This window comes from Hyperolius riggenbachi, chromosome 2 (assembly GCF_040937935.1).
Source record: "Hyperolius riggenbachi isolate aHypRig1 chromosome 2, aHypRig1.pri, whole genome shotgun sequence".
NCBI classification, from domain to species: Eukaryota; Metazoa; Chordata; class Amphibia; order Anura; family Hyperoliidae; genus Hyperolius; species Hyperolius riggenbachi.
This window is the reverse complement of record NC_090647.1, coordinates 353,086,745-353,112,356: the sequence shown is the minus strand read 5'-3', so window position 1 is coordinate 353,112,356 and position 25,612 is coordinate 353,086,745.

Sequence of the window (25,612 nt, the reverse complement as noted above, 5' to 3'; positions counted from 1 at the left end):
AACTTAGGAGGAAAAGTTGAATTGGATAAGGACCCATGTATGTATATATGTACCTTTTTCATAAATTATGTGTATAATTATATTGTTATGCAGGCGGAGGAAAAGATGACAAATGCCGGTACTGCTGTAAACTGCTTGTTTATTTATAACACATGGTGCAACATCGTGGATTCAAATTTCATGCATATTGAGAACTAACATGCCGGTTTGCTGGTGAAGCTGTGTGGTGGGTGCTGGGGGATGAGAGCCTTACGGCCGTTTCGCACAGATTCGCTTCTACGGAGGCTGCGGAGGGCGCCTGTCTGCTGTCAGTTTAAATTGCTGCAAAGGCACCACCTCCTCTCCACCAAGGGCGGCTAATAACACGCTGAGTTACAGTTCGATCCAGAATGAGGAGTAGCACTTCCTGGATACGTTGGCCTAAATAGGACAAACTTATTAGAAGTCCTTTGCAAAGGACTTCTAATAAGTTTGTCCTATTTAGGCCACCGTATCCAGGAAGTGCTACACCCCATGCGTCCCATGGTGGATTGAACTGTAACCAAGCATGTTATTGGCCGCCCTTGGTGGAGAGGAGGCGGTGCCTTTAGCAGCAATTTGCTGCACACTGATCTGTTTAGGATTTAAACTGACAGCAGACAGCTGCCCTCCGCAGCCTCCGTAGAAGCGCATCTACGCGAAACGGCCATAAGGCTCTCATTCCCCAGCACCCACCGCACAGCTTCATCAGCAAACCGGTATGTTAGTTCTCAATATACATGAAATTTGAATCCACAATGTTGCACCATGTGTTATGAATAAACAAGCAGTTTACAGCAGTGCCAGCATTTCTCATCTTTTCTGCCGCCTGCATATGATGTCTATCTGAGCCTGAGCACGCTGGTCTATCTGCATCGCACCGGATACCTGGTCTGCACCCCTGCAACCCTCCCTGCACCCTTAGCTGCAGTGCCAGCACCTTCCTATCCTACCTTCCTTTGTGACCTTTAACCACTTGCCGACCGCACACTCATACAAAGTGGTAGCTGGAGGACCAGCGACGCAGTTCTGCGTCGCCAGGTGCCTCCCTAATTAATCAGGAAAGGCCGCTCGCGCGAGCGGCCGTTTCCTGTCAGATCACGGAGCGGGTCTCCGTGAATAGCCTGCGAGCCGCTGATTGCGGCTCGCAGACTAAATGTAAACGTAGGAGACACATGTCTCCTTTGTTTACATTGTACGGCGCTGCTGCGCAGCAGCGACGTAAGGCAGATCGGCGATCCCCGGCCAATCAGCGGCCGGGGATCACCGCCATGTGACAGGGGACAGCCTGTCACTGGCTGCACAGCACGGATAGCGTCCTGTGCAGCCCCGATCACCGGGGGGGAGCAGGTAGGAGAGGGAGGGGGGAATTTCGCCGCGGAGGGGGGCTTTGAGGTGCCCCCCCCGCAACACCCAGGCAGGCAGAAGAGATCAGACCCCCCTGCACATCATCCCCATAGGGGGAAAAAAGGGGGGCAATCTGATCTCTCTGCCTGCTACCTGATCTGTGCTGGGGGCTGCAGAGCCCACCCAGCACAGATCACTAAAAACAGCGCTGGTCCTTAAGGGGGGGTAAAGGGTGGGTCATCAAATGGTTAATTATATTGTTATATAACTACTAAGTATGATGTGTTATATTTAAATATTTGAGAGTATGGACATACATACACACAGGGGATTGGTCATGGGTATAATTACCTTCTTGGACAGGCACATTGAAAAGCAAATATGAGTCATTAGACATAAGTGTTTGCATTTCATCAGCACCAAAACTTTATTTGTGCTGTACAGACTATCAACACTTTTTACACAATATTCCAAGAAAAACAGGAAACAGAACATAAACAAAATAAAACAAAAATCTTGCCATTATATGAGTGACTAAATAAAATCCTCTGGACTGAGGTTCCCAGATATCATGAGCTCTAAATGTTCTAGCAGCTCACAGGCTTTTAAAAACAGTATAAGATGGAAAACCTGCTGTGATTTAACTTTAACTTGAAATTCCAGTATCATTTTTGGCTATTACTACTACAAATGAATACCCCAGCATATGGGACAAGTTGATATTTATGAAGGTTTTTTTGTTCAAGTTGCACTTTCCCTGTGTAAGGGCCAGTTCACATTGGGTGCTGGTGCAAATGATGCAGCATGCACTGCGTTTGTGATTGATCAAAATTGCAAACGCTACAGTGTGAATGTACCCATAGGGATACATTGGCAGCAGCGCTTTGCTGATCGCCAGCGATCAGCAAAGTGCTGAAAAAGCGCTAAGTGTGAACCAGCCCTCACATACATTGTTGAAAAAGCATTTGTAAAACTAAAATATTACAGCTTAATTCCAAGTAATCACATTTTTTAAAATATATACCGTATATATTTTTGTGTACTATACAATTTTGAGGCTATTTCAGCCTCTATTCTGGTTACCTGTAACAATGCTGTTCACACTTGCAGTGTCCCCTTCCATTCCATGCTTTAGGCATTGATAGCAATGGCTCCTAAGGTGGAGCAAGAAATGTTTCACGATCACTTATTCTATTTCAAGAAGTTTTAAATCAGGATGATACCATTATTCTATTTCGGATTAGCATGGAACTGAAAGTATTGGGGAAAGTTCTTTGAATTGACTCATTTCTTGTAGATGAATATTATACATAGGGGCTTCACTGGATTTGTCCTGGGGCCGCCAAGAGGTGGACAACTTCAGAAGAGCCATTAACCTAATCCATCTTATGAATCAAAACTGCATCACAGGTTTAATGCTCTCCAAATATTTATAAAGCTTTTGAATCTCCTACCTGAGATTATTTCCTGTTTGTATTGGTTATTGGATAAGTGGGCCCTGGTGGACCATTTTACCAGTTGAATTAAGGCTTTCTACACCAGCCCAAGTGTGACCACTCAGTATCAGAGTATGTCTGTCTTATGCCCAGTGTACCACCTTTAGAGGGACTAGTCAACACTGTCCACTTTCCTCCATACTATGCAATTGAATAGAATAACTGACTCTTGTGTGCACCAGGAGGAGCCATCTGAGTGACTAGAGAAGAGTGTGGATCCATAATGTATTGGTTCAAGTTGTTCCAATTACCAGTCACTCTGGGGTGGTAGGAATGAGAATCTAGGACAAGAGAGAAAGTAGGCATGGGAGGCCAGTTGGCCATGTAATTCTCTCACCTGATGGTGTTGCTGGTTAGCAGGGGCGTCGCTAGGGTCATATAACCGTGGCCCGTGCCACGGATATGCCTTTGGGGTGCCCCTAATCCTGTCTCTGGGGTGCCCAGCGTGAGTGCCCCTAATATATTGGCCAGCGCGGCCGCCGTTCGCTCGACACGGCGGCCGCCATGTTGTGGGCGGAACTTGTGGCCAGCGTGCACTCACAGGCTTCACGCTGTCCAATCAGGACTCTGCAAGCGTGTGTGAGAGGCAGGAGGCTGGAGTGAGCATGTCAGCGCGAGTAACTCCACCCCCTGCATGTGTAGTGGAGAGTGGAGACGGAATTCCGGCACTCGCTGACCCCTGCATGCCGCCAGGCGCCAGCTCGTCTTGCCATCCAGCCACAGCCCGCCTCGCCATCCAGCCACAGCCCGCCTCACACTGCAGGTGCCATTGCCACTTCTCCAGCTCAATATGGCGACCTCCCTCAGCCTGGCTCCCTGCCTCCCGAGTGGCCAGTATAGCGCCATTCCCTGTCACTCCGCCTCTCAGCAACTTTTGAATGCAGCGCGGTTAGGTATTGCTGGAGCTGATGGGGAGCAGGAGCGTGCAGCCAACACTAATTCACTTAGAGGAGGGCTGCGGGCACCATGGCACGTTATGGATCGATGGAGCAGTCTGTGTGGAGGTGGGGAGGATGCATCTCTGCAGCTACATTGTGCCCAGGAGCGCTGACTGACTGGCCGGTGGTTGTGCCTGTTCTGCAAGGAGCCCAGCAAGGATGGAGCAAAAGCTGCAGACTGAAGAGGGGGAGAACAGGGGGGAGAACACAGACTACAGCCAGAGCCAGCCAGGAGGATGCAGCGGCAGCTAGTAAGCAGCGTCTTGAAGACTGCATGGAGAAGGAGGAGGTAGTGCACTCCCTCTGGCTTTCAGTCCATCTTGCTTTCCTTCTGATGTTCTCCCCTCTCTTTCTCTCTCCCTCCCCCGGGTCCCCCTTTCTCCCCCCTCCCTCTGGTGTATGCTGTGCTGTGAACAGTGCCCGGTGTTCTCCTCTCTCTCTCTCCCCCCCCCCCCGTGTCCCCCTTTCTCCCCCCTCCCTCTGGTGTATGCTGTGCTGTGAACAGTGTGAGTGGGGGCAGAGAAGAGTGATATATAGTGTGTGTGTGTAAATTGGGGTAGTATGGAAACTGTGGGTATGTGTTGTGTCCCTCTATCTGTGCCTGTGTGTGTATGCCTCTGTGTCCCATCCTGTGTTTGTTCTCTCTTTGTGCCCTAGTGTGTGTGTGCCCCCCCCCCCATCCTGTGTGCGTGCGTGCGTGTGTCTGTCTGTGCCCTGTCCTCTGTGTGTGTCTGATCTCTGCTACCTTCTGTATGTACAGTATAAGCTGTTACTCTGTGCCTGTACTGATAGTTAACTAGCTGCAGTGTGTACTCATCTCTGCTGCCTCCAGTATGTACAGTATAGGCTGTTACTCTGTGCCTGTACTGATAGCAAACCAGCTGCAGTGTGTACTGATCTCTGCTGCCTCCAGTATGTACAGTATAAGCTGTTACTCTGTGCCTGTACTGATAGTAATCTAGCTGCAATGTGTGCTGATCTCTGATGCCTCCAGTATGTACAGTATAAGTTGTTACTCTGTGCCTGTACTGATAGTAAACCAGCTGCAGTGTGTACTGATCTCTGCTGCCTCCAGTATGTACAGTATAAGCTGTTACTCTGTGCCTGTACGGATCGTAATCTAGCTGCAGTGTGTGCTGATCTCTGCTACCTCCAGTATGTACAGTATAAGCTGTTACTCTGTGCCTGTACTGATAGTAAACTAGCTGCAGTGTGTACTGATCTCTGCTACCTCCAGTATGTACAGTATAAGCTTTTACTCTGTGCCTGTACTGATAGTAAACTAGCTGCAGTGTGTGCTGATCTCTGCTGCCTCCAGTATGTACAGTATAAGCTGTTACTCTGTGCCTGTACTGATAGTAAACTAGCTGCAGTGTGTACTGATCCCTGCTACCTCCAGTATGTACAGTATAAGCTGTTACTCTGTGCCTGTACTGATAGTAAACTAGCTGCAGTGTGTGCTGATCCCTGCTACTTTCAGTATGTACAGTATTAGCTGTAAAGCCTGGTACACACATACAATTTTGATTAGCCAATTTTAGCTCTATTCATCAAATTCATTGTCTGTTGGCCCCCTTACTGCACGGGGGTGGTAAAATTGGTCAGTGGTTGACCAATCAAAATTGTATGTGCGTATACATCTTTGATCTATGCCTATACTGATTGTAAATTATCTAAATAAAGGACATGGGGCTCCATCCAATATTTTGATGGGCAGGCCCGTTATCTGTAGCTAACACCGCTGCTGAGTTCATGTAAATGTGGCCCCACCCATGGCCACGCCCACTCACCGTATGGCCACGCCCATTTTTTGTGCGCGCGCCGCATGTGCCTCCCCGCCTGGTGCCCACAGGTGCCACTGATCTCCAAGGACCCTAGAAACGCCCCTGCTGGTTAGCCTGTACAGGTTTACTAGCTGGTATGCTTTGTCCCTTTAATCTGGAGACGGGGCTGTCAGGACTCTCCGTTTACCTTTGGAAATCCTGGATGAGGTTCGGCAGCTGTGAGGTCCGCGAGTCGGCGAGAGAGTGCATCGTCAGTGGTACTAGTTGCTGTATAAGTTTGGTGCTCAATACAAACCACACTCTTGCCTATATGTTACAGGCAGCGAGCGACTGAGCGTCAAAAGTAAAACAAATGAGTAGGGATGTAGGGAACATCACATTTTCGGTTTGTGAATGCAAATTTTCCGCAAAAGTTTGTGAACGGGCGAACCGCCATAGACTTTAATGGGCAGGCGAATATTAAAACCTATAGGGACTGTTTCTGGCCACAAAAGTGATGGAAAAGTTGTTTAAAGGAGCCTAACACATGGACAGTGGCATGCCAGAGTGGGATCCATGGCAAAAGTCCCACCAAAATTATGTAGTTTATGCAGAGTCGTGGTTTAATCTCTAAAGGGCAGAAATCACAGTGCATTCCTAAATTTGTGGAATTAAGTGCTTTAAACGTCCAGCATGCGTACACAGCAATAAGGTAGTATAAGGGTTAGGCCCAGTTCCCACTGACAGATGAAACGCTGCATTTTTAACACACCACAAACAAATGCAAAGAGCTTTAATGATAACATCAGGTGAATAAATCATTGCTTTTACTAGTTGACACCTCCAGAACATAAATGTTAGTCATTTCAGCAGCAATCTTTGTGTAGTGGCTGCCGTTCTTGTGCGCATGTTCATGGGAGTGCAGGCAATTGTGGTGGTCCAGCTGAGGTAGTTCAACACTACATGCCTGTAGTGGTTCTGGACACTCAGATGTTTGTTTGCTATTTTTAAACTGAATGTAACTTCACGCAGGTCAGGTGACGGATAACTTTTTGCTATGTGCAACAATTAACTAGATGCTAGATACTCAATGCCAGTAGTGGTGGTGAAGGATTATTGGGTTACGGTCGGTGCACTACTAGGACCAGCAGACCTGTCTCCAACAGCACTGTGACATAGTGGTTAGCGCTCTCGCCTTGCAACGATGGTTCCCCGGTTTGAATCCCAGCCAGGTCAACATCTGCAAGGAGTTTGTATGTTCTCCCCGTGTCTGCGTGGGTTTCCTCTGGGCACTCCGGTTTCCTTCCACATCCCAAAAACATGCAGATAAGTTTATTGGCTTCCCCCTAAAATTGGCCCTAGACTACAATACATGCACTACACGATACATACATAGACATATGACTATGCTAGGGACTAGATTGTGAGCCCCTTTGAGGGACAGTTGGTGACAAAAAAATATACTCCGTACAGCGATAAAAACAGGGAACACCAAGAGCCCCAATAGTGTAATTCGTACTGGACAAGGTGGCAATAAGTTTGTGTTGCTAGATACTCACAAGTCAGGGTCACCAGCAGGCAACCACTGTAAAGGCAGATGGGGAGATTGTCCTGACCCCACTCAGGATTAAAAGAAGTCGCTCTCTGTAGACAGGAAGAAAGGGTAGCAACCCTCCACCAAGGGTGGACTCAAAATTGTATACAATGAACAGAGGCGCCAAAAGTATAAGATTAGATTAAATGAGCTTAAAAACCAACTTAAATGGCAAAATTAAAGGAGGAAGTGGTGGTCTTACCTCCCTCAAGCAGACACGACAACGACTGCGATTCAGACAGTCAAACACATTTATTAGGAACTCCAAAAAGAAATGCAGGAGGGAGGGATAGCTGATTGGCTGCCATGTGCCTCCTGACTCGGGGTAAGGGGGGGGGGGGGGCAAATTTTGGGTCCATTATGATGTATAGGGGCGGGTCAAACACACCATGTGTTCGCCTGTCGATGCGTTGTTCACTGGGAACTGTCCGCCAGCGAACAGTGCAGGCCATCTGTACTAATGAAAGTGGAGTGTGTGCAGTATGAAAAAAACCATAGCGAACACCATGAATGAAAAATGTTAGGTAGTTTATTTGTGCAACGTGTTTCAGGGAGATGTTAACTACCTTTCTTCAGGCAGCTTCATACTAATTTTACTAGCTACTGAATGCTTAGCAACAATGCTTTGATCATTAACCACTTGAGGACTGCAGGGCTAAACCCCCCTAGTGACCAGGCCATTTTTAGCAAAATTGGCCACTGCAGCTTTAAGGCCAAGCTGCAGAGCCGCACAACTCAGCACACAAGTGATTCCCCCCTCCCCCCTTTTCTCCCCACCAACAGAGCTCTCTGTTGGTGGGGTCTGATCGCTCCCCCCATGTTTATTTTTTTTTAAATAAATATTATTGTTTGTCGTTTTTGTTTAACCACTTGAGGACCTAGGGCTTTACCCCCCTTAAGGACCGGCCACTTTTTTTCCATTCAGACCACTGCAGCTTTCACGGTTTATTGCTCGCTCATACAACCTACCACCTAAATGAATTTTGGCTCCTTTTCTTGTCACTAATAAAGCTTTCTTTTGGTGCTATTTAATTGCTCCTGCGATTTTTACTTTTTATTATATTCAGCAAAAAAGACATGAATTTTGGCAAAAAAATGATTTTTTTAACTTTCTGTGCTGACAGTTTTCAAATAAAGTAAAATTTCTGTATACATGCAGCGCGAAAAATGTGGACAAACATGTTTTTGATTAAAAAAAACCCATTCAGCGTATATTTATTGGTTTGGGTAAAAGTTATAGCGTTTACAAACTATGGTGCAAAAAGTGAATTTTCCCATTTTCAAGCATCTCTGACTTTTCTGACCCCCTGTCATGTTTCATGAGGGGCTAGAATTCCAGGATAGTATAAATACCCCCCAAATTACCCCATTTTGGAAAGAAGACATCCCAAAGTATTCACTGAGAGGCATAGTGAGTTCATAGAAGATATTAATTTTTGTCACAAGTAAGCGGAAAATGACACTTTGTGACACGAAAAAAAAAAAAAAAAAAGTTTCCATTTCTTCTAACTTGCACCAAAAAAAAATGAAATCTGCCACGGACTCACCATGCCCCTCTCTGAATACCTTGAAGGGTCTACTTTCCAAAATGGGGTCATTTGTGGGGTGTGTTTACTGTCCTGACATTTTGGGGGGTGCTAAATTGTAAGCACCCCTGTAAAGCCTAAAGGTGCTCATTGGACTTTGGACCCCTTAGCGCAGTTAGGCTGCAAAAAAGTGCCACATATGTGGTATTGCCGTACTCAGGAGAAGTAGTATAATGTGTTTTGGGGTGTATTTTTACACATACCCATGCTGGGTGGGAGAAATATCTCTGTAAATGACAATTTGTTAATTTTTTTTACACACAATTGTCCATTTACAGAGTTATTTCTCCCACCCAGCATGGGTATGTGTAAAAATACACCCCAAAACACATTGTACTACTTCTCCTGAGTACGGCGATACCACATGTGTGGCACTTTTTTGCACCCTAACTGCGCTAAAGGGCCCAAAGTCCAATGAGTACCTTTAGGATTTCACAGGTCATTTTGCGGAATTTGATTTCCAGACTACTCCTCACGGTTTAGGGCCCCTAAAATGCCAGGGCAGTATAGGAACCCCACAAATGACCCCATTTTAGAAAGAAGACACCCCAAGGTATTCTGTTAGGAGTATGGTGAGTTCATAGAAGATTTTATTTTTTGTCAAAAGTTAGCGGAAAATTGATTTGTATTGTTTTTTTCACAAAGTGTCATTTTCCGCTAACTTGTGACAAAAAATAAAATCTTCTATGAACTCACCATACTCCTAACGGAATACCTTGGGGTGTCTTCTTTCTAAAATGGGGTCATTTGTGGGGTTCCTATACTGCCCTGGCATTTTAGGGGCCCTAAACCGTGAGGAGTAGTCTGGAAATCAAATTCCGCAAAATGACCTGTGAAAGCCTAAAGGTGCTCATTGGACTTTGGGCCCTTTAGCGCAGTTAGGGTGCAAAAAAGTGCCACACATGTGGTATTGCCGTACTCGGGAGAAGTAGTACAATGTGTTTTGGGGTGTATTTTTACACATACCCATGCTGGGTGGGAGAAATATCTCTGTAAATGGACAATTGTGTGTAAAAAAATCAAAAGATTGTCATTTGCAGAGGTATTTCTCCCACCCAGCATGGGTATGTGTAAAAATACACCCCAAAACACATTGTACTACTTCTCCCGAGTACGGCAATACCACATGTGTGGCACTTTTTTGCACCCTAACTGCGCTAAAGGGCCCAAAGTCCAATGAGCACCTTTAGGCTTTCACAGGTCATTTTGCGGAATTTGATTTCCAGACTACTCCTCACGGTTTAGGGCCCCTAAAATGCCAGGGCAGTATAGGAACCCCACAAATGACCCCATTTTAGAAAGAAGACACCCCAAGGTATTCCGTTAGGAGTATGGTGAGTTCATAGAAGATTTTATTTTTTGTCACAAGTTAGCGGAAAATGACACTTTGTGAAAAAAACAATACAAATCAATTTTCCGCTAACTTTTGACAAAAAATAAAATCTTCTATGAACTCACCATACTCCTAACGGAATACCTTGGGGTGTCTTCTTTCTAAAATGGGGTCATTTGTGGGGTTCCTATACTGCCCTGGCATTTTAGGGGCCCTAAACCGTGAGGAGGAGTCTGGAAATCAAATTCCGCAAAATGACCTGTGAAATCCTAAAGGTACTCATTGGACTTTGGGCCCTTTAGCGCAGTTAGGGTGCAAAAAAGTGCCACACATGTGGTATCGCCGTACTCGGGAGAAGTAGTACAATGTGTTTTGGGGTGTATTTTTACACATACCCATGCTGGGTGGGAGAAATAACTCTGTAAATGGACAATTGTGTGTAAAAAAATCAAAAGATTGTCATTTACAGAGGTATTTCTCCCACCCAGCATGGGTATGTGTAAAAATACACCCCAAAACACATTGTACTACTTCTCCCGAGTACGGCGATACCACATGTGTGGCACCTTTTTGCACCCTAACTGCGCTAAGGGGTCCAGAGTCCAATGAGTACCTTTAGGCTTTACAGGGGTGCTCAAAATTTAGCACCCCGCCCACTTGCCAGGACAGTTAACAAACCCCACAAATGACTCCATTTTGGAAAGAATACACAACAAGGTATTCCATGAGGGGAATGGTGAGGTCATTGAAAATTTTATTTTTTGTCACAAGTTAACGGAAAATGACACTTTGTTAAAAAAAAATAAAAAAAAAAATTCTGCTAACTTGTGACAAAAACTAAAATCTTTTATGAACTCACCGTGCACCTCACATAATACTTTAGGGTGTCCTCTTTCCAAAATGGGGTCATTTGTGGAGTCTGTCCTGGCATTTTAGGGTCTCTGCAATCATTACATGTATGGCCAGTATTAGGAGTTTCTGCTATACTCCTTATATTGGGTATACAAGTAATGCACTCTGGGCTGAAAGGAAAAATGAACGGCAAACATACCTTGCTCCACATCAATGGCAGATCTTCCTCCACATCAATGGCAGTGATAACCTCAGGAGAGAGACACCCCGTGCCACCCTGCACTCAGGGTGAGCCACCAACTTATGTGACTGGGCCTCAGAACTTTAGTATACAGCATTATGCCTGTAGGATACAGCAATATGCCTGCCAATAGAGATGACTCTGTGTGGCATTAAAGCATCATCATAGGCCCAAATCACATATAAACCGGGGGTGTCCACACTCAAGGGAAATTCAAACATGCCGTCTTATATCGCCAACCCAGGACAGATCAGCAATATCAAGCATGGAAACCGATCCTTCTTCCCATTTTTATGCTTACCCGTTTGGTCTTCAAGCTTACCTCTCCTCTCCCTGCGACAATGTGCGAAAGACCACTGAGTGTGTGCCTACTCCTGTGTCTGGAGTTCCCTAGGTTCTAATAGTGTACCTGCTCGTGGTACCTCTCAAAACACGGCCCTACGCATAGACCAGGCTGGTCAGGACAGCGGGGACAATAATAAACGGTGTCACTCCTTGTTCCAGCCCTGCTGCAGACACGGCAACGTTTTCTTCGGATGCGTTGACCTGGGGCACATGGAAGCTGATAGGCGTAATGCCTTCCATGCAGTCGGCTAGTTGCATCTGGGGGGGGGGGGCCTGGCACCTCCTGGATACAGGATGTCCATAATGATCTCTTCCTGAAATTGGAGGAAAGATCCAGTTCTCCCAGCCTTACTGTAGAGAACAAAGCTGTTGTAAACTGCCAATTGAATCAGATAAAAAGACACTTTCTTATACCAGCGTCTTGTTTTCCGGGTAACTAAATAGGGCGCTAACCTCTGGTCATTGAAGTCCACCCCTCCCATGTTGACATTATATTCGTGGACGACAAGGGGCTTTTCAATGACCGCAGTTGCCCGTTGAATTTGGACTGTCGTGTCTGTGTGAATGGTGGACAGAAAGTAAACGTCCCTCTTGTCCCTCCATTTCACCGCGAGCAGGTCTTCAGTACGCAAGGCGACCCTCTGCCCCCGTAAAAGTCTGGTGGTAACGAGCCGTTGGGGGAAGCCCTGGCGACTAGGCCGCGCAGTGCCACAGCATCGGATTCCTTCTAACTTTAAGTGCTGAAAGAGGGCCACACTTGTGTAATAATTGTCCACAAAAAGATGGTACCCCTTCTGGAACAAGGGTGACACCAAGTCCCACACAACCTTTCCACTGCTCCCCAGGTAGTCAGGGCATCCGACCGGCTCCAATTTTAAGTCTTTTCCCTCATAGACCCTAAAACGACATGTATAGCCTGTGGCCCTTTCACAGAGCTTATACAGTTTCACCCCATACCGGGCGCGCTTGCTTGGGATGTACTGTTTGATGCCAAGGCGCCCGGTAAAGCGTAAGAGGGACTCGTCTACGCAGATGTTCTGTTCAGGGATATAAGCATCTGCAAATGTTGATGACAGGTGGTCTATGAGGGGCCGAATTTTGTGGAGCCGGTCATAAGCAGGGTGGCCCTTTTCATGACAGGTTTTGTCGTCGTTGAAGTGCAGGAAGCGCAGGATGGACTCAAATCGTGTCCTGGACATGGCAGCAGGGTACAAGGGAACATGATTTACTGGGTTCGTAGACCAATACGACCGCAGTACATTCTGTTTCATTAGTCCCAAGTGAAGGATAAGGGCCAAAAAGATTTTAATGTCGGAAACTTGGACTGGTTTCCACCCGAAAGGCTGGGCATACATGCTCTCCGGGTGCTCGGTGATGAATTGTGTGGCTTTACGGTTGGTCTCAACCACAATTAAGTCCAAGAGAACCTGGGTGATGAACAGCTGCAAAAAGTCTAGGGCCGTTCCTAGATGAGCTGTCGCCACCTGGACTCCAGACTGGGCGGTGAAAGGGGGCACTACGGGTGCGGCGGAATCAGGGGATTGCCAATCTGGTTGTGCCAGCACCTCTGGGAGTCTATGGGTACTACGGGCCCGTCTTCTTGTTGGTGGCTGCGACGGGGGTACTACTGCACTTGCCACCGTACCAGTTTCAACTTCCATGCTGACGCTCACCACTTCGTCAGGGTCTACGGAAGCACTGGCACTAAGTCCAGGAGATGCTGCGCTGCTGGTGCCTGCCTCACCAAGAAAACTATCAACAGCGCTAGCACCACCCTGCTGCCCTTGAGGCGGATCCTGCGCCACCTGCGGTCTAACGACTTGGGGTCTGGTACGCCTGGCTCTAGCCGGGACCATAGCCTCGTCATCAGTATCGGTCAGGGAACCACTGCTTTCTACAGGTTCAAAATCGGACCCGGAAGATTCGACGGATGATTCTTCCCAAAAGAACTCATCCGACTGGTCCATGTACCTGTATACCTCGTCATCGGAAAGCCCCCTTCTTGCCATTTTGGATTGCTAAATTTATGGGGTTTTCCTCCGAGACTACCCAGAAAAAAAGAGCACCTACCTAGCAAAAAGGGAGTATTTGAGAGGTATTGGGGTTGGTGGGAAGTGGGGTCTCAGAGGCAATCAAACAATCACGGGACAATCAAATCCAATTACAGCACAATCGACTCCAATCACAGCACAAGCAGATCTGATGCACTCGGAAGGTGATGGGGGGAGGGTGGGATTGGGTGTGGCGGGAAGTGGGGTCTCAGGCAATCAAACAATCACGGGGCAATCGAAGCCGATCACGGGACAATCAAATACAATTACAGCACAATCGACTCCAATCACAGCACAAGCAAATCTGATGCACTCGGAAGGTGGTGGTTGGAGGTGGTGGGGTTGGGTGTGGTGGGGGGGAGGGTGGGGTTGGGTGTGGCGGGAAGTGGGGTCTCAGGCAATCAAACAATCACGGGGCAATCGAAGCCGATCACGGGACAATCAAATACAATTACAGCACAATCGACTCCAATCACAGCCCAATCAAATCTGATGCACTCGGAAGGTGATGGGGGAGGGTGGGATTGGGTGTGGCGGGAAGTGGGGTCTCAGGCAATCAAACAATCACGGGGCAATCGAAGCCGATCACGGGACAATCAAATACAATTACAGCACAATCGACTCCAATCACAGCCCAATCAAATCTGATGCACTCGGAAGGTGATGGGGGAGGGTGGGATTGGGTGTGGCGGGAAGTGGGGTCTCAGGCAATCAAACAATCACGGGGCAATCGAAGTCGATCACGGGACAATCAAATACAATTACAGCACAATCGACTCCAATCACAGCACAAGCAAATCTGATGCACTCGGAAGGTGGTGGTTGGAGGTGGTGGTGGGGGGGGGGGGGTGGGGTGGGGTTGGGTGTGGTGGGGGGGAGGGTGGGGTTGGGTGTGGCGGGAAGTGGGGTCTCAGGCAATCAAACAATCACGGGGCAATCGAAGCCGATCACGGGACAATCAAATACAATTACACCACAATTGAATACAAGCGCAGCACAATCGAATACAAGCGCAGCACAGTCAAATACAATGCACTTGGACGGTGATTAGGGGGGGGGGTCTGAGGGCGATTTGAGGGGATGGGGGGTTGATCAGGAGCCTGCACGGGGCAGACTGAGTCCTGATCTGATGAGAGGCAGACACAGGGGGTTACTGATCAAAGATCAGTTAGTGATTGCTGGGGAGGACAGATGTAAACAAACAGCAGGGGATGTAATCAGAAGGGGGGTACGAGGGCAATCGAGGGCCTGGGCAGGTGATCGGTTACCCCCGCGGGGCAGTTAGGGTCTGCTCTGATGGGTGGGGGTGCTGAGGGCTGATGGACAGGTGATAGACAGGTGATCAGAGGGGGATCAGAGGGGGATCAGAGGGTAATGTAGCTGTATACAAATGTATACAGTATACAGGGGGGTAGTCTGGGATGGGGTGTGGGGGTGATCTAAAGGTAGGGAGGGGGGATCAGGGGTGACTAGGAGGCAGTTAGGGACCTAAACTAAGGGGCAGCGTCGCTAGTTAGTGGCAGGTGGGGGGGGGTGGGGGTTTTGCAGGGGTGCAAGGGTGCTGGGCAGGGGTCTGCTGGGGTGATCAGGGGGGGTATGAGGCCTGGGGTGGGTGATCAGGGAGGCTGTGGGCAAAATCAAGCTGCGTGCAGTGAGACTTACAAGTGCTTCCTCCTCGCTGGTGGTCTCTGGAACAATGAGACCACGAGGCGAGGAGGAAGCACGTATAAGGCACTTTGTTTACCTAACAAAGTGCCTTATACTCAGGGATTGGCTGATCCTGCGGATTCCTCCGCTCGCCGGCTCTGCTAAGTGGCCGGCGAGCGGAGACAAAATGCCCGTGCTTCGATCCCGGGCGGAGGATCGCGTCACGGATGACGCGATCGCTCCGCCCATGCCCTTAAATGGACTGCCGCCTCTGTGGGTGAGGCCGTCCTGCAGGGCTCCACTTCCCCGCCGCCCCTGTGTAGTGGGCGGTCGGGAAGTGGTTAAAAACCCCTGTTTCTTTAAGACCCTTCCTTCCCTCCCTCCCCACAGCCAGCCAATTATGGCGATCGGCTGTCATAGGCTTCTGCCTATGAGAGCCGATCGCTCTCTTGTCCGCCATGGGGACAGCCGTGTCACACGGCTGTCCCCAGTGCAGCGCTGCTGCTCATCGCAGCGCTGCACCTAGTAAATAGACGGCGTGATCGCCGTCTAACAGTCTCCCGAGCGGCAATAGCCGCTCGGAGACTGAAGGCGGGGCGGAGCTCTTCCCTCCGAGCATGAGATGCGCGCGCACCATGCAAAACAGAGCCCCAGGACTTTACGCCAATTGGCGTTAGGCGGTCCTGGGGCTGCCGCCGCGGCCACAGGTTAAAGGACAACTGAAGTGAGAGGGATATGGAGGCTGCCATATCCTGCTGATCCTCTGCCTCTAATACTTTTAGCCACAGACCCTGAACATCCAACTGTTGGATTGACTTCTTATCAGTCTTATCAGCTCTTTGAACAATGGCAAAATACTTTTTTTAGGTGTTTCAACTTGTTTCACAACCAAAGTTGTGAAAGCATGAAAGACCGCTGTTGAGCGTGTGTATGGGGCTTTAGAGTAACCTGAGATGCAACCTGGTGGGCACTAGGCAGCAAAGTCCATCGCCCCTTGCAGGACACTTTGGTGAAGACCCGTGGTTACTTAGACTTTGCGCCCTGGGAAGACCTCGCCTCAGTGGAAAGGTCAACAGTGTACCCTGTGAAGCTAACAGCTAATTTTCATGAAAACAGAGGCTGACGCCGGGGCAAGGGAGGTGCGGTAAGTCACTGCACTACTCCCCATACACACAGATGGCGCCATTTTATGAATATTTTAAGGACTAAGGTATCTTTTAAAGCTCTTTTTTTATTTTTGGATTTTGAAGGTAACTGTAGACAAATCCAGTGCCCTGGGCATTATGTTGGATAAACAGACCAAGTTTGACTTAGCCTAATATTTGTACAAAGTAGAGAAAAAGATGTCCATGGCAAAACAATGCGAGCAATACCACTTAATATCCAAAAATATCAAAGTGTAATGCTTGCGGAATTATCTTCGTGGTCAGCGCACAACATGTGCGCCGACATTGCGGAAACCCTCCACAAGCGTTTGGATAAGGGAACCCAGCTTTGGTGCAAATGCACCTGTAGAGAGGAATTCCAACCGGCAGATGGAGCTGTGGAGTGCAGAGGAATAAACCCTCTGCACAGCCACAGATGCCAGATAGAAATTGTACGAAGTGAAGCGATACAGGGCAAGATAGCCTCTCTCTCTCTCTCTCGAGAGAGAGAGAGAGAGAGAGAGTGAGCACAGAGACAGAATGTATGTATGTCCACCAATCTAGTCGCCACCCAGCGACGGTTGACATACAACAGTGAAGACCAAAGTGAGAAAGCAATCGCAAGAATGGCGATTGCTAGCAGAGACACAAGACGGAGTAAAGACAGAACATAGAATGAATAAAGACAGAACCAATGAGCAAACTGCAATCCAACACGAAGGAACTGACAGGACTAGCTAAACGCGGTCACCACACGTTAAGCGCAATAACGACAAAGCACGTTCAAGGCACGGTCGCCGCACGTTAAGTGCAACAGCGACAAAGCGTACCAACCCTAACTAACTATTGAACACAGAACAAAAAGACAAACAGATGGCGAGAACACTTTGCTAATTGGTTGCCTAACACCAGACAACAGCAAGCGTTCACACCAGACAAAAGCTCAGGCCCACACTCCAGGAACATAGGTCAGAAGGATCCACCGCCTCTACCGCTAGGGCGAATGCGATCCAAACAGACAGACAGATGGAGCAACCAGTAGCAACCGCTGCTCTGACTTACACTCCAAGACAGAGTACAGAAGGATCCACCGCCTCTACCGCTAGGGCGAATGCGATACAAACAGACAGAGCGATTCACTATCAGCCGCCGTTAGAGAAAGTGCAATCGCAACAGATAAGACAAGGCAGAACTAGGCCATACAGATAATTAACAATCTGACTGCACTAGAAGGAATGCTAGTGCACTCCCAAGGATAACTACTCTAAAACAATATTAGCAAACAATCAGCAGAGGGGCTGAAACTCAAGGTAAGTCCAGCAGAACCAAACCTTTATGACCAGCAGGGAATTCTGGGAGGAAATGGCATTTATACTGCAAGCCTTCAAAAGAGGCAGAGCTATCAATAACCAAATGAGTGAATGCAAATCCCTCACCAGAACAGCAAGTCTGAAACTTGCAGAGTGAAAACAGGTCTCCTTTCCAGGGACCTGCAGCATGCAGACCTGAAAAATGGTCAAAAAGCTGCCTGCCTGTGCAGACAGCAGAGCAGATCATTACACAAAGTTTATTATGGACTTGTCCCAAGTAATAAAAACAATTAAAAAACAAGCAGCAGTCTGCGGGTCGCAAAAATATTATATATACTGTATATCCAATCCTTTCTCAACCTTTTTACCCTGGAGGAACCCTGCAAATACTTTTTGGATCTCAGAGAACCCCTGGCAAGGTCTTTAAAAGCTGATGTGGCTGTTTCTGCCACTACTCACTATTACAGTTCCCTTTATTACAAATTCTAATTTTTTTTATTAATGTGCTCATTATTATTCTGACCTCCAATTTAGTGCTTCTTTTTACATTACCCCGTATAAGTGCTCACTATCATACTTCCCCCAAATCCCCACGATGGGGAAAAATGCCAAGGAACCCCTGCAGAGTACTCAAGGAACCCTGGGGTTCCAGGGAACCCTGGTTGAGAAAGCCTGGTATATACTATAGTAGGGTATACAGCACTGAGTCACGTAAAAACAGTATCTCATAGACACCTAATCCATACTATCATAAATAAACCTTGTACTGTGATTGCGGTAATACACAATAAGAGAGATCCAGAGGGGACGGCAGCCAAGGTAAAGAAATATGAAAGAAAGAGTAGTATCTCTTACCAACTCAAAGTGCACAAACGTCCCGCCAGCTGACTGCGCTGTCTACCAAGTGCTGTATACCCTACTATATAATATATATAATATTTTTGTGACTCACAGATTGTTTTTTGAATTGTTTTTATTACTTGGGACAAGTCCCTAATAAACTTTGATATTTTGGGATATCAAGTGGTATTGCTTGCATTTTTTTTACCTTTATTTCTATAGTTTGTAATTCTGTGTGCATATTTCCATGGCTGCATCCTTGTTGTTACATATCAGTTGGCTCTTCCTGTTTTGTTTTGTTAGCCTAACATTTTAACCTTAAATGGTTCCTAGAATATTTAGGCATAACATTAACTTCTACCAATTTTTCTCTATTTTCATGTTACTATGAACTGCTACTGCAATGCCTTGCAAAACAACTGGAATCATAAACTTGTGCCATTTTTCTGACCAAGCTACATTATTTCAGTATAACTTAGTACTGTATAACTTAATAAATCTTTTTTTTTTTTTTACAATATTACTTTGTAATTTTGTCAATGTTTGCCATTGCCAATTGTAATATCACAGATGGCGGCATTTTTACTGTTAAAATGTGCATCACTGTGGAATCTTTGTTTGTTAACCTTCCTGGCGGTAAGCCCGAGCTGAGCTCGGGCTATGCCGCCGGAAGGCACCGCTCAGGCCCCGCTGGGCCGATTTGCATAATTTTTTTTTTGCTGAACGCAGCTAGCACTTTGCTAGCTGCGTGCAGTGCCCGATCGCCGCCGCTACCCGCCGATCCGCCGCTATCCGTCGCGGCGCAGCCGCCCCCCCCCCCAGACCCCGTGCGCTGCCTGGCCAATCAGTGCCAGGCAGCTCTATGCGGTGGATCGGAATCCCCTTTGACGTCACGACGTCGATGACGTCGGTGATGTCATCCCGCCCCGTCGCCATGGCGATGGGGGAAGCCCTCCAGGAGATCCCGTTCTTTGAACGGGATCTCCTGATCGCCGGAGGCGATCGGAGGGGCTTGGGGGATGCCGCTGAGCAGCGGCTATCATGTAGCGAGACTTTGTCTCGCTACATGAAAAAACAAAAAAAAAATTTTTTTAAAAAGATTTGCTGCCCCCTGGCGATTTTTTAGCAAACCGCCAGGAGGGTTAAGAAGTAAGCAGGAACAACAACTGGTCTCCCAGAATACTCTGGCGCAGATTCTGCATGACATCACAAACTAGGCTACCTCGACAGAAACTAAACTAAACTAAAACTTAACTGAAGTGCCAAAAGCCGATGTGACCGGGGCAGCCTCTTCTACGCCATCTTGACTGACTGTTGAGTTGATTGTGGACTTCAGAAAGTGCCCTCCCTCACTCAAATCGGTATTCATCGAAGGCATTGAAGTCACCAGAGTATTAAGCATTCAGTTCCAGGGTACAACCATCACCAACGACTTGAGATGGGGTGAGAGGAAGTGTGGTATGCCTCAGGAGCTACTGACCAGCTTCTACCGTGGCATCATCAAGTCTTTCCTTTTCTCCTCGATTATCATCTGGTATGCAGGTGCTACCTCAAGCGAAAAGTACAAACTGCAAAGAGTAATCAACGCTGCAGAAAGGATCATTAGTACACACCAAGAGTTATGCACTCTTTCCAAAGTAGGGGGAATGTACATGTGGGAAAAATACTGTACATGATACATTTGATGCTTCTGACATTAAATATAATCTGTTTACTCAGATTACTAATTGGAACAATTCAGAGGACTTTACATAACTGCTAAGTCTTGGGGTAAGTGGGTGGAAAACTGAACATATTGCATCACCTTAAACAAGGTGGAATCAGCATATAAAATGCTCACTTGTCAGTTTGTAGGCCACACTAAGTTGGCCAGTTTCCAACCTGTTGCTAACTCAAGATGTCCCTGTGGTTGATATGAGTTGGGTGATGTGTTTTCCCTCTGGAAACCTGAGTAAAGTTTACCTACTATTGAAGCAGGGCTCATGGTTTAAAATATCCTCTTTCCAGGAGGTTGTCTAAGAGTATCCATGGTAAGCCATATTGCACGGTAAGATTGAGATTCTAAGCATTTTTCAGAATAAGTTGGCATCTAATTTATGTTAAAGGGAACCAGAGACGTTGGGGGGGAGCTCTTATACATACTTGGGGCTTCCTCCAGCCCCATACGCACGGATCGCTCCCACGCCGCTGTCTTCTGCTGCCTGGATTGCCGCGAGTCGGCCGGCAGACGCGACCAATTGTCCGCATCACACGGGGCTCCCTCCTTATACATACGCATGAGGCTGCTTACTGTGCAGCCTCATGCGTACGGGTATGGAGGGAGCCCGTGATGCGGACAATTGGCCGCGTCCGCCGGAAGTGACGGGACCCGGTACCGCCGATACAGGAAGCAGAGGATGGCGGCGTGGGAGCGATCCAGGCTTATGGGGCTGGAAGAAGGCCCAGGTATGTATAAAACCTTGTTCTATTTTTTATTAACATTCCTCTCTGGTTCCCTTTAAGCAGCAAAATTGGCCAAATCTTAAATAAGTGGAATAAATTAACTGTTAGCATAGTGGATGTTAATCCCAAAATGAATATTTTGGGGGGATTGATTAGCTAACTAGCATTCTTAAAGACTCACATAAATAATTTTACAAAAGTTTGGGACCCATAGATACTATTGGAACTACCTTACTAAGATACTGCAGTAGTAGTAGTAGGAGAAATTATAAACATATTTCTGTAAGAAGATTAGAAACTCCCTTGCGATCCTTTTCTGTCTAATCCACTTTGTTAATTAGTGGGGATTCTTTTCATGGGTGGAGGGCAGGGAACTGGGGACTAAAGGGATATTTTTTTCTTCTGTTTAGGACAGCCGCACTGCTTGCATAATGTAACCTCTTAATGGAACCACCTCTGCCTTGTACCTTCTTCCAGGTGCTTCTGACATTGTGGATGCCAGATGGGTGAGTTGAGGCTTGGTCCGTCTGCATCCTTTATTACGTTATTGCTGTAATCCACTAGAGAGAATTTTCCTTCAGTGCCTCAGTTGTTTAAGTGCCTCAGTTATTTAAGTATTCCATTTAGTCTCTGTAAATTGCAAAAGTCTACAGACAATTTTAACTCCCGTGTGGGTTTTTGTTAGACTATAGTCATTTCATGATATAATTTGATTCAATATACTGTACTTTCAGATATAAGCTATGCAATGATGAAATTGCCTAACACAATTGGTACTCTTCAGATGAGCTGCGTTAAATCTGTTTTGTTTGGTTAACAGTAATTCATCATTAGCTCTGAGGTCCCAGTGAAGATCCTTCATTTGTCTTTTTCCTATCTCTGGGTAGGATTTAAGACTTTTAAAACTTAAAATCGCTTTGACGCATGAAAAGAGTGTAACTTTCCTGCTTATAAACAAAGTGGTTACAGCTTAATCTCTACACTGCGCAATAGTCATTAAAAGGTTCAGCTATATTGCCCTACAATCTGATCAATAAGAACATCATCCATAAGAACATCATCATCTTTTTAATTCAGTCTCAAAATACTCCAAAGAAGCCAAAAGAAGAAAATATCCAAACATACAAGGCAGAGGTGGTTCCATTAAGAGGTTACATTATGCAAGCAGTGCGGCTGTCCTAAACAGAAGAAAAAAAATCCCTTTAGTCCCCAGTTCCCTGCCCCCCACCCATGAAAAAAATCCCCACTAATTAACAAAGTGGATTAGACAGAAAAGGATCGCAAGGGAGTTTCTAATCTTCTTACAGAAATATGTTTATAATTAATTTTTTTTTAATGCATCTCTTCCAATTTTTAGTTAAAGCTGAATTATCGCAAGTACCTTGTTTTAAGATAGGAAAATTATATTCAGTGTTGCTTTTTATTATATAAAAAGCAACAGGCTCATAGGCTCACTATATACCAGCGGTTCTGCATGTGTGCCTGATTTTGCATATTTGAAAGTGATGCATCATGGGAAATATCTTGTGTTTTAAAGGTAATTTGAAGTGAAAATAAACTTATGATATGATTTTTTTGCATTTAAAGGGGGCTTACATGCTTTCCTTGCGTTGAAAGACATCCATGGCTACAATTGCTAGGTAATGCCTAATGATGTTGATCCAGGGATTTTATCTGATTGCCATCTGGAGTCGGGAAGGAATTTTTCCCTTTAGGGGCTAATTGGACCATGCCTTGTAAGGGTTTTTTCGCCTTCCTCTGGATCAACAGGGATATGTGAGGGAGCAGGCTGGTGTTGTGCTTTATACTGGTTGAACTAGATGGATGTATGTCTTTGTTCAACCAAAATAACTATGTAACTATGATTTGTATGTGTAGTACAGCTAAGAAGTAGAACATTAGTAGCACAGATATGAGTCTCCTATTGATTCCAGTACATGAAGAAAAAAGAGCTTCTCTGACCTCTCTGATTAAAATTGGGTCGGCTACAGTGCTGTTTTCTGAAGTACTTATCTCAACCTGTCTCTCACTATTTCTTGTTTGTTTGAGGTTTAACAGCAGTAATGTTCAAAGGGTCATTACCCTCTGTATTTTAAACTATGAAATAGAGCAGACCTAGTTTGTAAACTACAAATATTAGATAATGATGCAATGTTATATAAAAAAGCTATATAACTGAAAAAATGAGACTTTTTTTCTTTGCTACTAATGTTCTATTCATTATCCGTACTACACATACAATTAATTATATCATAAGTATGTTTTTTGTTTTTTTTTTGCTTCGGTGTCACTTTAAGAAGACAAAATTATGTTCAGTGTTGTTTTTTAGTAAGAGGGCAGCTTTTCAGTCTCTTTTAGGCCCTTGTACTTTCCTAGTGGTCCTGCGTCACCATGAGCTATCTGGGCATTCTGACTGTAAAGTATGTAAGCAATAGTGTCCAATTATCACTTGGCATTCTTGCAATTGGTAGACTGATCTTTGCACCCAGGAGTGATGGAAATGGCTCAAATATTGTGTGGTGGCAAGCTTAACCACTTGAGGACCTAGGGCTTTCTACCCCTTAAGGACCGGCCACTTTTTTTCCATTCAGACCACTGCAGCTTTCACGGTTTATTGCTCGCTCATACAACCTACCACCTAAATGAATTTTGGCTCCTTTTCTTGTCACTAATAAAGCTTTCTTTTGGTGCTATTTGATTGCTCCTGCGATTTTTACTTTTTATTATATTCAGCAAAAAAGACATGAATTTTGGCAAAAAAATGATTTTTTTAACTTTCTGTGCTGACAGTTTTCAAATAAAGTAAAATTTCTGTATACATGCAGCGCGAAAAATGTGGACAAACATGTTTTTGATAAAAAAAAACCCATTCAGTGTATATTTATTGGTTTGGGTAAAAGTTATAGCGTTTACAAACTATGGTGCAAAAAGTGAATTTTCCCATTTTCAAGCATCTCTGACTTTTCTGACCCTCTGTCATGTTTCATGAGGGGCTAGAATTTCAGGATAGTATAAATACCCCCCAAATGACCCCATTTTGGAAAGAAGACATCCCAAAGTATTCACTGAGAGGCATAGTGAGTTCATAGAAGATATTATTTTTTGTCACAAGTAAGCGGAAAATGACACTTTGTGAAAAAAAAAAAAAAAAAAGTTTCCATTTCTTCTAACTTGCGACAAAAAAAAAATGAAATCTGCCACGGACTCACCATGCCCCTCTCTGAATACCTTGAAGGGTCTACTTTCCAAAATGGGGTCATTTGTGGGGTGTGTTTACTGTCCTGACATTTTGGGGGGTGCTAAATTGTAAGCACCCCTGTAAAGCCTAAAGGTGCTCATTGGACTTTGGACCCCTTAGCGCAGTTAGGCTGCAAAAAAGTGCCACACATGTGGTATTGCCGTACTCAGGAGAAGTAGTATAATGTGTTTTGGGGTGTATTTTTACACATACCCATGCTGGGTGGGAGAAATATCTCTGTAAATGACAATTTGTTAATTTTTTTTACACACAATTGTCCATTTACAGAGATCTTTCTCCCACTCAGCATGGGTATGTGTAAAAATACACCACAAAACACATTATACTACTTCTCCTGAGTACGGCGATACCACATGTGTGGCACTTTTTTGCACCCTAACTGCGCTAAAGGGCCCAAAGTCCAATGAGTACCTTTAGAATTTCACAGGTCATTTTGAGAAATTTCGTTTCAAGACTACTCCTCACGGTTTAGGGCCCCTAAAATGCCAGGGCAGTATAGGAACCCCACAAATGACCCCATTTTAGAAAGAAGACACCCCTAGGTATTCCGTTAGGAGTATGGTGAGTTCATAGAAGTTTTTATTTTTTTGTCACAAGTTAGCGGAAATTGATTTTAATAGTTTTTTTTCACAAAGTGTCATTTTCCGCTAACTTGTGACAAAAAATAAAATCTTCTATGAACTCACCATACTCCGTACGGAATACCTTTGGGTGTCTTCTTTCTAGAATGGGGTCATTTGTGGGGTTCCTATACTGCCCTGGCATTTTAGGGGCCCTAAACCGTGAGGAGTAGTCTTGAAACCAAATGTCGCAAAATGACCTGTGAAATCCTAAAGGTACTCATTGGACTTTGGGCCCCTTAGCGTACTTAGGGTGTAAAAAAGTGCCACACATGTGGTACCGCCGTACTCAGGAGAAGTAGTATAATGCGTTTTGGGGTGTATTTTTACACATACCCATGCTAAGTGGGAGAAATATCTCTGTAAATGACAATTGTTTGATTTTTTTTACACACAATTGTCCATTTACATAGAAATTTCTCCCACCCAGCATGGGTATGTGTAAAAATACACCCCAAAACACATTATACTACTTTTCCTGAGTACGGCGGTACCACATGTGTGACAATTTTTTGCAGCCTAGGTGCGCTAAGGGGCCCAACGTCCTATTCACAGGTCATTTTGAAGCATTTGTTTTCTAGACTACTCCTCGCGGTTTAGGGCCCCTAAAATGCCAGGGCAGTATAGGAACCCCACAAGTGACCCCATTTTAGAAAGAAGACACCCCAAGGTATTCCGTTAGGTGTATGGCGAGTTCATAGAAGATTTTATTTTTTGTCACAAGTTAGTGAAAAATGACACTTTGTGAAAAAAAACCAATAAAAATTTATTTCCGCTAACTTTTG